The following is a 15,521-nucleotide window of genomic DNA, read 5'->3' on the forward strand; positions in this document are numbered from 1 at the left end:
ATTCCACTGCTAATGTGCTTATCACCTCACTTACTTTAGAATGACTTTTTTCTGGCACTGGGAAGCCCTGTCAGTCAATCCAAAATAAATCTAGACACGGTCAATGTTTTATACCTGAGCAGTTTATCACTCTGGCAAACTGTTCTGGAGCTAAAATATTCCCTGGCTATCCCTGTGCAGCTACTTAGCCACTACTAAGGCCAGGATACATGGTGCAGTGAGCAATTCTGCCTGCTCAGCTGAATTATTTTGGTAATCATTGGTGATTGCGGAGGTGCCAATTGGCAGGCTAGAATTTCTGGCAAGAAATTAGGCCTGGTGATCTGCTGCTCTCTACCTCCATATGTGCAACATTCACTTCATCCAGATTCATCTGCTTGGATCCATCTTCTTCCATCTGCCACCATGATGTATACTATGCATAGGACATTGCATCAGAATTATGAGTCATCCTTCCTGGTCTATCGATATCCTATTGTAACAGATGGGGGTATCATATATTCCAAAATAATCATTCTGGATATAGCTGCCCTTTCTTATATTAATGAGTCAATAAGAAAAGATCCACCTGGCTGACATTACTAAATTACTGACCTTTCAGGCAAAAAGGACTACAGTCGAAGTCTCTGTCAGTAACACAAAAGAAGGCATACTTGTGAAATAGTGCATTTCCTCTGGCTTTGTCTGAAAATCAGTGAATGAAGTACTATACAAATCCTTGTTAGTATCATTAACTATTGCAAATTCCTAGAGAGAGCAAGTCTGAAGAGCAAGAAAGAGGATAAAGAAATGAGGTGTTCAACAGCTAAAATATTTTGGCAATGCACCAGTGAACAGAGAGTTTTTAATTTATTAGTAGTGAAGCACAGATGAGCCCATAATAGAAGAGAAGCACCTTTCTGCTGCTTATTTGGTATAAGAAAATCTTCATGACAAGTTTTAAAAGAACACTTTGTGCTGTGCAGTCTGAACACAGAACTTCACAAAAAGTATTGAGAAGCTAAAAAACTGTACTGTGTTTAATAAGGATTCTGAAACTCAGTGTATTTGGTTACCCCTAAAAAAAAGCTGAGAACTGATTTGATCACTTTCTTGGGCACTTAGGCATTGAAAAGTTGTGTAACAACAACCAGCCAGAAAAGCATCACAAGACAAATTGCAGTTTGACAGTCACACCCAAAAGAGCCCAGGTTTGTTTTTGACAAAGGTATTTAAAAATTGCTAATTTCCCTAGACAGCAGCACCATCACTTGAAGTCTCTAAAAGGATGCAACACCGCTTCAAATATATTTTTCCCAGAGAACACTGTGTGAACAGGTCTGCAGAGTAGATAAGCAGTGTGGTTTGTGCGGGCCTTTGAGTCCATGAATCCTTGCTGCTTGCCCTAAATACAAGCAGAGAATTTCCAGAGTGGTGGTGAGAATTAGAGCTGCCCCCAGTTCACCACAGCTGGTACAGGAGTATGCTACATGCTCTGTACCACATGAAGGGGAGAACAGCTTGTGCCTTGGGGGGGTTTCATTCCTGCTGCTCCCCCAACATTTCTACTATGACCTCTACTGAGAAATTCAGTAACTCAACACCATGGCCAGAAGAAAAAAAACAAAGAATGTGACTCTGGGTGCATGCAGTGAGTGATCTGTAGCTATGACTGTATGTAACAGGAGATAACAGGAGAAGCAGGCTTTTTTAAAGCTACATGGTGCTTTTTGTTACACATTATATCCAAGGCTGAGGCATCTCAAGATCAAAACACAAGGTCTCCAGGCCTCACACTCCTCTGAGCCTCCATTTGTCTGGCAGTGCTGAAAGGTGCTGCTTCCCCTTGGGCTATCAAGGTTTCTCTTAGGCTGTTCATTTCCACAGGAATTGAGGAGTAGGGTATGTGCTGATATCCAAATACATGGCTTGAATAAAGCAAATGGGTTTTGTTCTACTGAGGAAGAATGTTTCCTCAGTAACTTTGTTGATCTCTTCATTGATGATGTGATTTTCTAATCAACACCTCAAAATGTTCAAAATAATCAATTACTCTGGGTTTACGTGGTGCTTTATATAATAATTTACTGCTGAAAGTGGCAAAGGCAGGTTGCATTTCACAAGAGCACTTGATTTTGCAGGCACCTACAATATAACTGTAGAAGCGGTAGGGCATTGCCAGATCTTCTGCACTGCTGCCATATATGTATGCAGATTCCATAAGAATTTGTAGGTCAAATCTTAGGCATCCTCAGATGCAAATATAAAACAGCTTGGTCTGATGTTGGCTTGGAAAAGAAGTACTAAACTGTGCTTGTGCACTAAGGCTTTGGTAGAACAAATAACCAATTAATTTATCAGTCATCATAAGTAATCAAATTCATTTCAATACATATTTTAACAGATTTTCTTTAAAAACCTTGTTTTCTGCAGCCTCATATTTGCTTTCAATGCCACAGTAGCTAATTAAGATTGATATGAAAATCCAGAAATAAGTTCAGCAGAATTAACCACCACAATTCAAATTTTTGTAATGCAGTCTTCTAGTAGTGAACATCCATTAGAATCTGTAAAATTCCAGGATAAAAGGACAAAAAAAGTGCATGCTGTGCATTTAATAAAGAGCTGTAATAATTGCTGTAAGGAGTGTATCATCATTAATAATAATTAAATCCAGGACACACTACAGGAATCACTTCTGCAGCAGTTCATACTACTCAAACCTGTTAAAAACTCCCTTTATGGTGTTGAGGGGGAGGTGGGGGTCTGTATCTCCCCATTGCAGGCAATTAGCAGCATTTGCTGATTAAGAAAACCCAAAACGGCTTTTTGCTGGTCCATCCAAGAAAGACTCTGGGGTTTAGCCTTCCCCACCAGGTCCCACTGGAGGACCTTCTTTGCTTTGAACTTGCTCTTGGTGGCACCCAGACATAAAGTATTGTAAAGATACTTTGTCACCCTACAGCAAAGGGGTACAGTCTAAGCAAGACAAAATTTTTCCTGGTACTGAAAGCACTTTCCCCTCATAATTCATCATATAGGACAGGGAGAGAACAAGCTGCTTACTATGACTGATATACTAAAGCAGGAAAAAATTCCTTTGCCATCGTTTCCATTTCATGCTGTTGCCAATCTTCAAATGTATTACTTGTGTGCAGGTGGTAGGACATAATTGATCTTCATTGAGTTTCTAGGTAATAACTTTCCAAGTTTCCCTGGAGACAGCACTATCATGATGGATTCATTGAGTGAACAGCCATGAGACACCTCACATGTTTCAATTAAAGAAAATTACCCCCTCAACCTGCAGTTCTTCAGTACTCTTGAAAAATACAGCGCAGTATCTTTCGATAGAAATAATTTAGTTTCATACACATATACCCACATATACATTTAACATTCGATGCAATACCATCATTAGTTTAACTATGCTGGACATTAAAGAAATATAAGAGCCAATTTCAAGCTTGGTGTAATGTGACGTAAATCCAGACCCTGTTTATTCATACGTTGAGTTTGTCTTGAGTAAATCAAGTTTTATACTAGGTATTTGTAGGATTAATTATACTGCTAATGGAAAAGTGTGTCAGTGGTTGTTATATCTTACTTTATTTAGGTTTATAGTAGAAGCTAAATATAGATGATATTAACATTAAAGGAGTCCAAGCAGACAGAGTTGCTTTAATGTTGTGATTCAGAGGTCAGAAAATTATTATCAGAGTGACAAGCATGTAATTCAAAGGGAGCTGAGGATAAAGCCACCCTGGCAGCATGGGTGAAACTCATCTGTACTTTGAAGACAGCTCTCACAGCAGCACATGTTACAAAAAACTGTTGAGAATTTTTTTTTTAAAAAAAAAAAGGAACTTAAGTCTAAGAAGAAATGGTGTTACTATCTCCAGACATCCACATTGGCAGACATGAGACACATTCAACTTTTTTTGCTGTATAGACTCCAGCCTGAGTGGATCAAAATGCTATGTGGAAAAATGTTAAGCGATTACTTCCATGAAGTAGACTCGTGCCCTATAGACAAAGACTTCAGGACTGGAAAGACTGAGAAACAGACTAATCTAGGAACCTCATTTCTTACCCATATCCATGGAAATATGGTCTGAGTCAGAGAGTGGACCTGCCCTGATACTCTGAGACAGACACTGTGACATCCCTTCACTCTCAGTGCTGCTGTCCACCTGCCCATCTGTACAGCTGTCTTCTAATTCCTTTGAATAGACAGTGGAATGGTGACATGGTTATGGATCTGTTGCAAAGTCTGTTTAAAATCTGTAAACAAGACCAAAGGTGACTATTCTGAAAAGGGGAATAATTGCTAGATGGAATTGGAAGACAGATTGTTATAATTAATTAACTTGGATGGCACTTCAGACTCTAAAAGCATGACACAATGGCTCTTCATTAAGAAACATGGGTGTGTCTGTGTCTTCCAGTTCTTTATCTATTCCACCATTATTGAATATGAATAACATGCGCTCAAACCACATGCCATCCAAACAAATGTCATTCTGAATGAAGAAATGTCTATCTGTTTAGATGAACTACTGCTGAACCTACAGGCTGATGCAATTCCTGTCACTTAAGAAGCCTGTCAGCATTGTAAAATGACATGAAAATGAGGAAGAATTGTTCTGAATGAGAAACAGTCAACAAAATAAGTGCCACATATCAAAACATATATATAGGATGCTCTTCTATTTCTAGTGGGGCTTCTCAGCCAGATCATTATGCAAGTCACTTACCTGTGCCTCTCTCCTTACTCCCTTATGCTTTGGTTTAGGCAGGTATTTCTGACCTGTAACTTCCTCAAAAACATAAACCTAGCAGCAGATTTGATAATGGTTAGATAGTAATGCCTACAAGGGTGAACAGGACTGATTTAATCATTGGTCTAAATGAATCTTTACATTTTTTATTTCAACAGAAGAAAATAACAGCAGCTGACAACTGCGTCTGCTATCGTGCTTTGCATGGAACAAAAATCTAAAGATCTCAGAATTTTCCACAGAATTAATTCATCATTTCATTTTGAAGAAATAGTAAATTAATATTGTTATGTGGTGAATCACACACTTCAATAATCACATGCTTTTTAATTTCTAATTCCCAGCTGTGCACACAACCCAATAGTTTGCTTTTAATCCAGAGTGGTGCTTCTACATGCACACCCTGTCATATACACAAATATTCACTTTTTTTTTTTTTTAAATAGATATCTGTCTATTGTATTTGGATAAGGATAGTATTTAGGGTCTACCGTAAAACTACAATTTAATCACATGAAAGATTTTGAACTTTCAAGTATGTAGACAGAAAATAATTAATAATCCTAAAATCTCCTGATTATTTGTAATTAAATATGGAAATTTAGAGCTACAGTCATGCTACCATACCCCCAAGCCAATGAAAACAGCTATGAAACATCCTTGCAAACCCTTTTAAACCTTTTCTACCTATCCTCTGTAACAATAGGTGTTGATTAAGAATTATAAATAATGCAGTACAAGGGAAAGTGCAAAGAGCTGAGGCAGCCTGCTCTCAGTGTCTTTGCACTAATGGCTTGGAAGGTACTGTTAGTAAGCTCTTACCCCTGTGCTGAAGAATCACATTATTTCAGCTTTCATACAGACAGCATTCAAGTAAATTACTGGAGGTGCCCTTTACCACTTGGTGCATTGCCAATTACCAAGTGGCATTACTTTCACATACAATGAAATGTTTTGGTACCACAAGGTTAAAGAGAATATCTATTTGGAATGAATGAAAGGGCAGAAAATGTCACGTACAGAAACAGAAAGACAGATTGAATACCTGCAGCAGAAGTCAGAGGTCCAAAACGCAGATGAGCTGGTTTCTGCAGTAAGAATGCTGGCTGTGAATTAAAAGGGATATCCACCCAAGACTAAGGAAAATCTGCACAACCAAGGATTTTGAAGCATATGCTAAATGTTTTACGAAGGCACCTGTAAAGCAGACAATAGGTTAAGTTTTTCTTTTATGTGATGTTGTGCTTAAAACACATTAGAAAAAAAATCTTTAGTAGAATCTCCTGCACTGTGTCAGGTCAGCCTTTCCACATCTACATAATACCCTTTACATGTATGGATCTTCTTTTCTTTGTAAAATGGGAAGGTATGTTAGATTTACAGACCTCCATTCAAATGCTGCAGTCTGTATAAAGGTAACTACCTTTATAGAGAAGTCTGCCTGTACTTTATAAAAAGGGCATTTTGCAATCTAAATCATAATCATATCAGATTAGAAGTACTCAGAAAGACCGAAGTCAAGTTTCCGTGAAAAAAATGTACCATGCTCACGTATAAATGTAGTTCTGGAGCACACAGCAATTGAATCTACTACAAAATGGCCACCACCTTCAACAGAATAAAATTATTACAGATGGAAAATGCAGGTGGTTAACGCCTGCATGTTGCCTATCAAAATTAAGAAACTTCACTGACATCAGAAGAGTCTTTCCGAATTTGTTCTCTATGAATTCTGCACAACTGTGAATAACCACTGGCAAAATAAAAGTAGTAAGCTTTTCTGTCTTATTTCTCTCTACCCACAAATACCGGCTCTGTAGACCAGCTATAGATTTTGTTTATTGTTTTTGTTTCTGTACTTGTACTACTGTGCTTTGTGCTATTGTTGACTAGTCCCCAGCACTTTCATCCATTTCTCCTTTCATTTCCTTCCAGCTAGTAATTTATGTTCTCCCTTTTGGCTGAGATTGTCCAATTTCAATTAATTCACTTGGAAGTCCAGCTTTTGCAGTGAATTGATAAACTGCCTTTTTTTTTTTTTTTTTTTTACTCTGTGCACCTTATTTTAACACAAACATCCCCTGTATCATGGCATATCAAAAAAATGCCTTAATTGTAGATTTTGACCTTTTTCTTTTTGTTTCTTCCATTCTAGATTCCTGAAATCCCCTTTAAAACTTAACTTTCAAAAGCAGCTTTCTGTGACAAGTTTGTTCCAAATATGAGGTGACCTAAGTGAGCAAAATGGAAAAATATTAGAATGTGAAATATATGGGATAGGTCTTGGTTTCCAACACAATAACTAAGTCTACCTTATTTGGCATCATCTGAGCTGACTGGCAGCTCAGCTCTCCCAGTGGCCAATCTGCCAGGCTATGGAGAAACTGAAACAAAAGTACTGCCTTGTATAAAACCATCAATCATACAGTTAGAAAGGAATTAATATAGGTACAGACTTTTCAAAAGCCCACTCATTTGTGCTTCTAAATCCTGTATAAGCTTTTGACAATCTCCCTCAAAGACATTTCACATTTATAGAAGCAAAACATCTATGTATGTCTAAAGTGTCAATAATTTTTCTTAAGTGTACAGGAGTAGCTACTATTTTGGAAGTGGAACTGTGGAAAATCAAAATCTGAAATAAAATTATTATCATCCTGGCCTTTAAAGAAGAAAGCCAGTGGAACACAACCTGTGCATGTCAGAATTTCTCACTCCCCATGCACTGCAACCAAAGTTATGCAGATAGTTAAGCTTTGTCCCTCTCATACAAAAATTAGCCACTAATTGTTGAGATCCTAAAGGTAGGCTCTACATGATTAGGACCAAACTGTAGAATGAAGCAGAAAGCAAAGGGTGCCAATGCAGAACTATTGAGGCTTCAGATCACACTGTCATTTCCAGTCACTTCTCCTTCCATAGGAACATCAGTCAGAAATGCTCTCCTGAAATCCATGAAGCAGCAGGAGTGTAAAGGCTAAAGAGAGGGCAAAGAGAATCAGACCTGCCCATCAAAGAGCAGTTCTGGAGAGACAGCAGCCTAAACTGCAGCAGGTAAGCTGATAAAGTACAAAACCTTCCACAACTGCAGAGGGAACAAAAGAAACTACAGAGAAAGCACATTTATCTCTCTGTGAAATCACCAATTTTTTAAATTTTCTTTTGTATGAAAAAATCTTCTTTTGAAGATTGATTTTTTTTTTTTTAATTGAAAAGATAGCATTTTCTGTTTCTCTTTTACCAAAAACAGTTATTTGCTCAAATTGGATGTGAGCTGGTTTCAAAGTATCCTCTGTAAAAAGTTTCAAAAGGATGAGGAAAGCACCTCTAAGTGAACCAGAGCTTCGAACCAAAAATCAAAAAATAGAAAACATGACAATTTCCTTACATATACAGCAATAATCAAGGGGAAAAGAGAGTTTGATTACAGGAAGACATCTGATTTTGGTTTTACTCAAAGTTAATTTTTTCGAAGAATAAGAACCTGTCCTGTTTGCTACATCAAAACAGACACATCTTATATTTCACCTCTTCTGAAGATATTCAAAACCTGAAATCCATTGGAACTAATGAGAATTCAAGAAGAAAGAAATACAGTATAAATCCCTGAGTCTCTTCTTTCTATACTCCCTGTTGATATTGATAGTCATTATATAAATAATAATTCTCATTAATCTTTCTATAGTTTTTAAACAATTTCAGGGGAATATCACCACCTATACTTTTCATAGGAGACAGATTATTGTCCATGCTGAAATTCCTTTTGGGTAGCCAAGAAAATGAATACACCTAGCTATCATCTGGTAAGCTCTAAGTGTGTTAGTTAATGTCCCTGACGGACAAGAAGCTACCAGTTGTGGTACAGAGAACTGGGACCATTAGGCCTGAATTTCATTCTATTCCATGTAAACTTGTAGTGTTCCTAATGACAGATCACTTTAGCTCCTTGTGCACTCATTTATTTATGGATTAGCTACGGGATCAAAATGGGAGTAAAATACCTCACAGGGGCACATTCCAACTTAATTCATCATCCAATACCATTGGAAACATGCAGAAGAACGCTTATGCATAAAACGTACAAATAGTCATTATTTGCATAACCATTTGCAAGAAATGGTTTTCCACAGCCTCTTTTATTATGTTTGAATTTCAACTGCTTTGCTAATGGTCCTAAACAGATGCAGTTTCAGCCTGGTTCCTATCTGTGCCAGGAGATACACTTAAATACTGGACATTTTTCCATGGCCCTTTGGAGCAGTTCTTTTCTTTATGCATCGTGTTACTGCCATGGAGCTCAATGTTTAATGTTTTTATTGCAAGCATTCTGCCAACTACTGATTGACAGCAACAAGGCTTTAAAGGGATCTTTAACAAAATGCCAGCTGGAGCATCTGCTTAGAAACCCAGGGAAAACAAAAATCATTTTCTGCTTTGACTTTCTTTTTAACAAGCAAATCAGGTGGCTTAGCAGTGTTTTATTAAAGAAAAATAATAATAAAGGAGATAAAGGCAGCACAACATTTGATGCATGAATTAGAACCATATCAAGCAACTCTTCCCTCTGAGGCAGGTGTCAGCTTAGCACAGGGCTTTCCCTTTGCAGTGACACTGCAATTCTAGCCAGCCTCATTCAAAACTCTTCTCTTTCTGTAGCTCCAGAAGGTGTGAAGAACTCAGGATAAAGGCTTTTTTTCGACTTCTGTGTTCTAGCCTTCCTATCTCCCAGGATAAGAACAGCCTCAGGGCAGCTTTATCTCAATACAAAGGTGAGCCCACCCTTCCTACCCTACTACTTTCACAACCTTTCTGCTAAGATGGCTAATAAAAGGTCTAATACTATTGTCAGTTAGCAGAATGGCATAATTGGAGAGGTAGGGAAAGGTGGGGGACAGGAGATTTTGGTATATATTTTGCCAATGGAAGTCAGTTATTGCCCTATGCCTCAAAATTTTCTGTTAAGGAACTGGTGACAACAAACAATGAAGATATTATGGTATACATAATACTTGATCCGATATTTTTATCTGTCCTAACTTGGTTTTGATCCTGTTCAGCTTAGATAAGGTTCTGTAGGTTTTTGGCTCTTCTCTCATTCTGCCCATGAAGTCAACCACGTTTTTTCTAAATGGCACCCCAAGAAATAATTGGCTCTGATTTCTGGACCATTCTGGCTCAAGCTGCATTTGATTCAGTGAACCGGAAGTCAGAGGCTTGTTTTCTAGGCATTGTAGTCTTTTGACTCATCCCTGCTTTATCACAGAAATGAATTATTCATTATCACTACAATTGTTCTGATCCATAATCAAAGAAAAGCAATCTTGGCAGATGGTATGGGACTGTTTAGGTACAGATAAACACCGTGCAAAAAAATGAAACTCCCTGTGCTGTACCTTTAATATTTTGAAATAATTATTCAAAACTGTATAATAGTTAAATAAATAAGAACATGAAATTCACATAAGCATTAATTCTGCCAGAAAGAGTGCATTACAAATATTGGAGACATTCTGAAATTACTGAGAAATATTGCATCATTCTGGACTAGTATTCTTCAGAATAAAAACAAACAAACAAAAAAATAAAAGAACTATTTCTTAAAACCACAAAAACTTGTCCAGAAAAAACACTGTTAACAAAACCTGTCTAGTCCTAATAAAAGCCTTATTAAGTGTTTAGAATAGTACTCTAAGCATATGTTGCCAATTCTTAGGGGTCTCATTTGCCTTTCTCAAGAATGGACAGAAGACATCCACTCATGTTTAATTACATTCTGCTTAAATCTAGGTCTGAAGCAGAAAACCATCAACAAAAAATAATGAAGGACTAGAATTTATCAAAAGAAAGATCTTGAGTAGAAATTCCAACCTACATTCTTAATTTACCTTCAAAGGAGCATTTGCTAATTAATTAATATTCCCTGGGTTTAGTTTGTGGTTGATCCTTTGGTATAAAAATATTCATTTTAAGGAGTGCCCTGACATCCAGATCGAATCCAATAGAGGCACAGTATTCATCCTTCGTAGAGCAGAAAACAAGTGCTTATTTGAGCCAATTCTGTTTTTTTGCTATTGCTTTTTCTGCTTTCTGCATATCCTCATCTTCATGGTTAAAGGCAGACAGCCTGAAGGTTGTACCCATATGTTACTGGAAAGATTATTTTACCCTGGATTAGGAAAAAAAAGGTCTGTAATTTCACCTGTGACCCCGCCATCAAAACACATTAGTGTCAGCTGAGCAGAATGGGCCATTGCAGAGCTTGCCTCTCTCCCCACTGCTCCTCTGTGCCCTGTAACTTGAGCAGGTGGCACACAGCTGCACTGCAGACTCTGTCCTACACCAATAGGCAGGGACATCAGCAAAGAGGCTTACCACATTTAATGTTCTGGGTTTCTCCCTGTCATTATGCTAAAATTTCTACCATTAATTTTCTTGAAACAGACAGGACATTGGATACCCCATTAACATACTCCAGTGGAAACTTTCAGACTCATGTTTCAGATCTGTATTGTATAATAAAATTGAACCATCAGAGGATAATACAGCCTCAATCATAGACAAATACAAATAAAATTATGTTTGTGTGACCATTGCTTTTTTACATAATGATACCACTCTTGCTTGATTGGGAGGTGAATAATATGCCTGAAATATTTGCGATGAAAATGAGGGGGAAACAATAAAGGATGAAAGAGGAACATCAAAGATCTGAAAAATGTATGAGCAACTTTCACCTAGTGCAACAGAAAGTTGTATGGACTATGTGAGACAGGTGAGGAGATGTCAATGCACCTTTTAGGAAACCAAATATCCTCATTATTCAGAACTATTAGATACAAGATGAAAGAATGATCTTTTCAATAGTGTAAGTAGTTTTCCTGCTTCAGGTGTAAGGCCAGGAGAAGAAAGCAAGTGTCCATGTTTACCTGGATCTATACTACCTGTACTACGGATAGCTAGTAGTAGAACCAGAATTAGGTATTGGATCTACTGAATTCTGTGACTCTCCCCAAAAAAGTCATCTCAGTTTTCCAGCTATTTCAGATTTAAACAATTTGCAGATAAGCTCTAATTTTTGAATCTCAAAACGCAAAGGCATACTTTTGAGGTTGAAAAAAACATACAACTAGCAAAATAATTTGAGCAACATTGATTTAACAATCAACTTAGGCCAAACAATAACATTACCTGTTGAGTTTCACCCATGACTTCATTCCATGAAGATGGAATTTCAACTAAAAGCTACTTTCATGGTAAATGCTTCACCAATCTCTTCTTTCAGAAAACCGATGGACTGCTAAAAAGGCGTCTAAAGGGATCCAGGAAAGCGGAGAACTTTATGAGTTAAAAACGAAACAGACAAAAAAACCTCTATGAAATGTTGAAACTTCTGCATTCAAGTGTTTTTGATATAGTTACAACTGTTTCTTACCCCAGTGCACTACAGCAACTCCTCAAATTTCTTCTATTTATTTTTATGCAATTTGCAAATAATAATTCTTTTTTTTTTTAGTAATAATGTCATGAAAGTAGTTACTAGTTTGGTAATCTACATGAGAATCTGCAAATCTGATTAAGTTGAGCTTTTTTACAAAGTCATTTGATATTTTTTCAAATTTTACATAAATTCATATCATTTGTCTAGTACAAGAAGAGAACTTTAAACACTTTTCCTCTTTCATTCTAAAGCAATATTTTTAAAAGATTCACAGGTGGTGTCACGTACCATTAAAGCCTGGTCTTGTGCCTAGTAAAGTTAATACATATCTTACCAATCATTTCAATGAAATCTATGTGTATTAAAATATAATGATTGTTACTAGTTAAAATTTTGCCAGTTCATTTAAAATCACAAGGCATGATTATATACTCCCAAAGATACAATTAAATGCAAAATAAACGTTATCTTCTGATCAGTGACAGCAAAAAGCTCCCTGCAAGCTGGCAGGCATTGCATGCAAATCAGATATCTCCCTCCATTTACTGCATTTGTTACCCTTAAAAAGAGATAGAGATGGAGAGTGAAGGCATGATGATTTTCAGGCTTCCTAAAAACCTTCTTCCAATCCTTACACAATTGAGTTCTGTGCTCCAGACCTTCTGAACATCTCCTGTGAAAGTTCATTGGATATTTTGCTACTGACATGAAATACTGTCTGGATGCTGTTGTTCATTAGTCTTCAGTGTAGCCCTGAGGCACTGAAGTCACTGGTTCAAGATGGAGAGCTATTTCCGAATGGTTTGAAAGAAATGCTTGCAAATGTAGGCTCTATTACAGCAAGAGTAATTTACACAAAACTAATTGATTATCATATAACAAAATATCTTACAACCCATTGGACATTTCTAATCTTAACAGGATTTTCCCATCAGTTTAAATAGCAGCAAATTGAATATTTTATTAAGTTTTCTTATGTTGGTATTGGAGGTTTAATGTTTTGGGGTTTTTTTATGTGTGCTATTTTTAGGCAAATAAAATTGTATTTTAGAATATGGGGCCCAGACAATTGAGTCACCTGACAATTTCAGGAGAAAAAATGCTAAACTAATTCTATGCAGCATACTATCTGACTGACTTCTCATGTATTTGCAAGTTCCAGCGCAATGTATAGTGCAGCAATCAGATCTAAGGATTACTCTTTTTTAAAAAAAGATTGTTTTAAGAAGCCATAATGTCTGTTTACTACCAAGAGCCTGCTTATGAGTGGTGCTCATTTTCACCTTCCTCAAACCTAACTTGATGGCTTCCTCCATTATCAAAAGACAAACATATTCAGAATTAAAATGAAGAAAGAGGCAGGAAAAAGTAAGTTGTGAAAGGAATTTTCATAGGAAAAATAATTACTTGCATTATATCTACCAAGAATATATTCCTGTTCTTCCTTACAATACTCAATTCCCTGTCATCTGAGCTTTAAATTAAAAACATTCCAGCTTTGCCTGATGCATTTTACCATAAACAAACACTCAGTCACCATGACAACCATGTTACTTACTGTTATGCTTTTAAATTTTAGTGATGAGCCGGGAAAGCTTCCATTTGCAATCTTCAATTCTGATCTTTCTGCTACTTGATTTTGCAGCCAGTGAATCACATCTCTGAGACTGTTGTCTTTTCAGTCCAACTCTGCCACAATCATCCCAGTTCTACCAGCAATTAAATGCTATCTTTTATTTTCAGTGTGAAAAAGTAATGCAAAAGTATTAAAAACTAGGTGACATAGAGTAGGTACATTTAACTACCAGATACCACTTCTGTTATTCCACATTCATTGCCCCAAGACCCAGCATCAAACAGTACTGTAGTGCTGTGGCTGTGATTCAATGGCAGCTTGCATTTTGAACATCATCAAGATGGGTCACTCTTTGATTGAGATCCAAAAGCCACCTACATGCTGCAGGAGAGAGTGAGTCAGATGTTAGCAGCTTCCTCTCTAAAGCCCTGTTTTTATCAAAGATTATTTCACCTAATATCTCTTACATTTCTTCACATAGACATGCTATGTGGCGGCTCATCCTAACCCTAAACCATTGAAAAGTGGCTAGAGCATGTCAGTGCAAGATTTTGAGAGACTACATTTCACAGCATCATGGGACATTACAGATGTGCCAGATGCATCCAATTAGATTTCAGTTATCATGGACTCCAAAAGTGAGGGTGATGGCAATTAATATTTATCCATCCGAAAGAATTTGAGGCCCTGATTTCAAGGCCCTTTGGCACTATCTAGTAGGTTCTAGGCCCAGTCTGTGTGTTTCTCCTCACACATCATGCATGTTACTGTGTTTACTGTAATGAGTTCCTTGGGATCACTGAGGGAGAATATTTTCTCTCTCTACAGTACCTTTGGAAAAAGTTTCTCTTTTGGAGAGAGAACTATGTTTAAGCATCTGCAGCAAATAATGCTATTCTGTTTTGATTAGCTCATTTACCTACATTTCTATCAAGTAGAGACTTTTTGAAGACTTGTTTGAATAGGATAAATTATTGACTTCTAGTAGCATTTGGTTAGCCCAAGAATTCTCCAGTGAAACACTTCATATGCTTCTGCATTTGCTTGTTACTCTCTGGCAAGATGCAGGATAAATCTCGTATTTCATATGGAATGTGTCCATTAGGAGGACAGACCATGACTTCCACAACTAAATTCTCAGACTCCATGGCTTATTTACAATTTTAAAAAAATTACTTACAATTATTTACATACAATTTGCACCTTGAAATTTCCCCAGTAAGGAAGCTCTGTCACAGAGATGACTTGGGATGTGCTGTGATCAAAGAAGAAACAGGACCCAAGGGTAGATTTATAGATGTTTCACTAAAGGGAAAGAAAAGAAGTTTAATAAAAAGGCCCATCATCGAAAGAAAAGCTTTTACAGGATCACCTAGCCACTGGTTGTGCTTTGTTTTCTGTGGTGAAAATACACATGAGCAGTTTAGTGTGCCTGTCACAGACTACATTTAACTACCCTTGAAATACACAGCAGGATTTATTCATGAAGTCATCACCTTTGTATGGATTTTTCTTTCAGGTCTCTCATTACCTGGATCCAGTACATCTTCTCTAAACACAAACAGTGTGTGGAATTTCTATCTATAACTGAAGGTGAAACTCTTCTTTGCTGCACCAAACTTCTCTTACCTCAAAAACTGCCTCAAAAGCAAACACAGCTTTCAGTTCACTGCCTTTTGAGTTCAGGCAAGTACATTTAATGATTTCAAGATACTGGACTCTCAGTTTTGGTATTGCTCCTCACAGT

At 37.1% G+C, this 15,521-nt stretch overlaps 1 long non-coding RNA gene across 2 annotated transcripts in view; it reads right to left on the bottom strand.

The window, feature by feature from the left end:
• Nucleotides 1-12,293: 12,293 nt before the first annotated feature.
• LOC128085839 (uncharacterized) overlaps nt 12,294-15,521 on the bottom strand; it is a 29,492-nt gene continuing 26,264 nt past the window's right edge. The window contains exons 4-5 of one of the 2 annotated variants that reach the window (XR_008209127.1): nt 14,969-15,079; nt 12,294-14,155 (exon numbers count right to left, since the gene is read on the bottom strand). This is a non-coding gene — a long non-coding RNA (uncharacterized LOC128085839). Of the gene's footprint in view, nt 14,156-14,954; nt 15,080-15,521 lie in introns of both variants that reach the window. The other variant, XR_008209126.1, reaches the window with a different exon arrangement.

The sequence above is a fragment of the Tympanuchus pallidicinctus genome, unplaced genomic scaffold (genome assembly GCF_026119805.1).
Source record: "Tympanuchus pallidicinctus isolate F22 unplaced genomic scaffold, pur_lepc_1.0 scaffold3, whole genome shotgun sequence".
Lineage (NCBI taxonomy): Eukaryota > Metazoa > Chordata > Aves > Galliformes > Phasianidae > Tympanuchus > Tympanuchus pallidicinctus.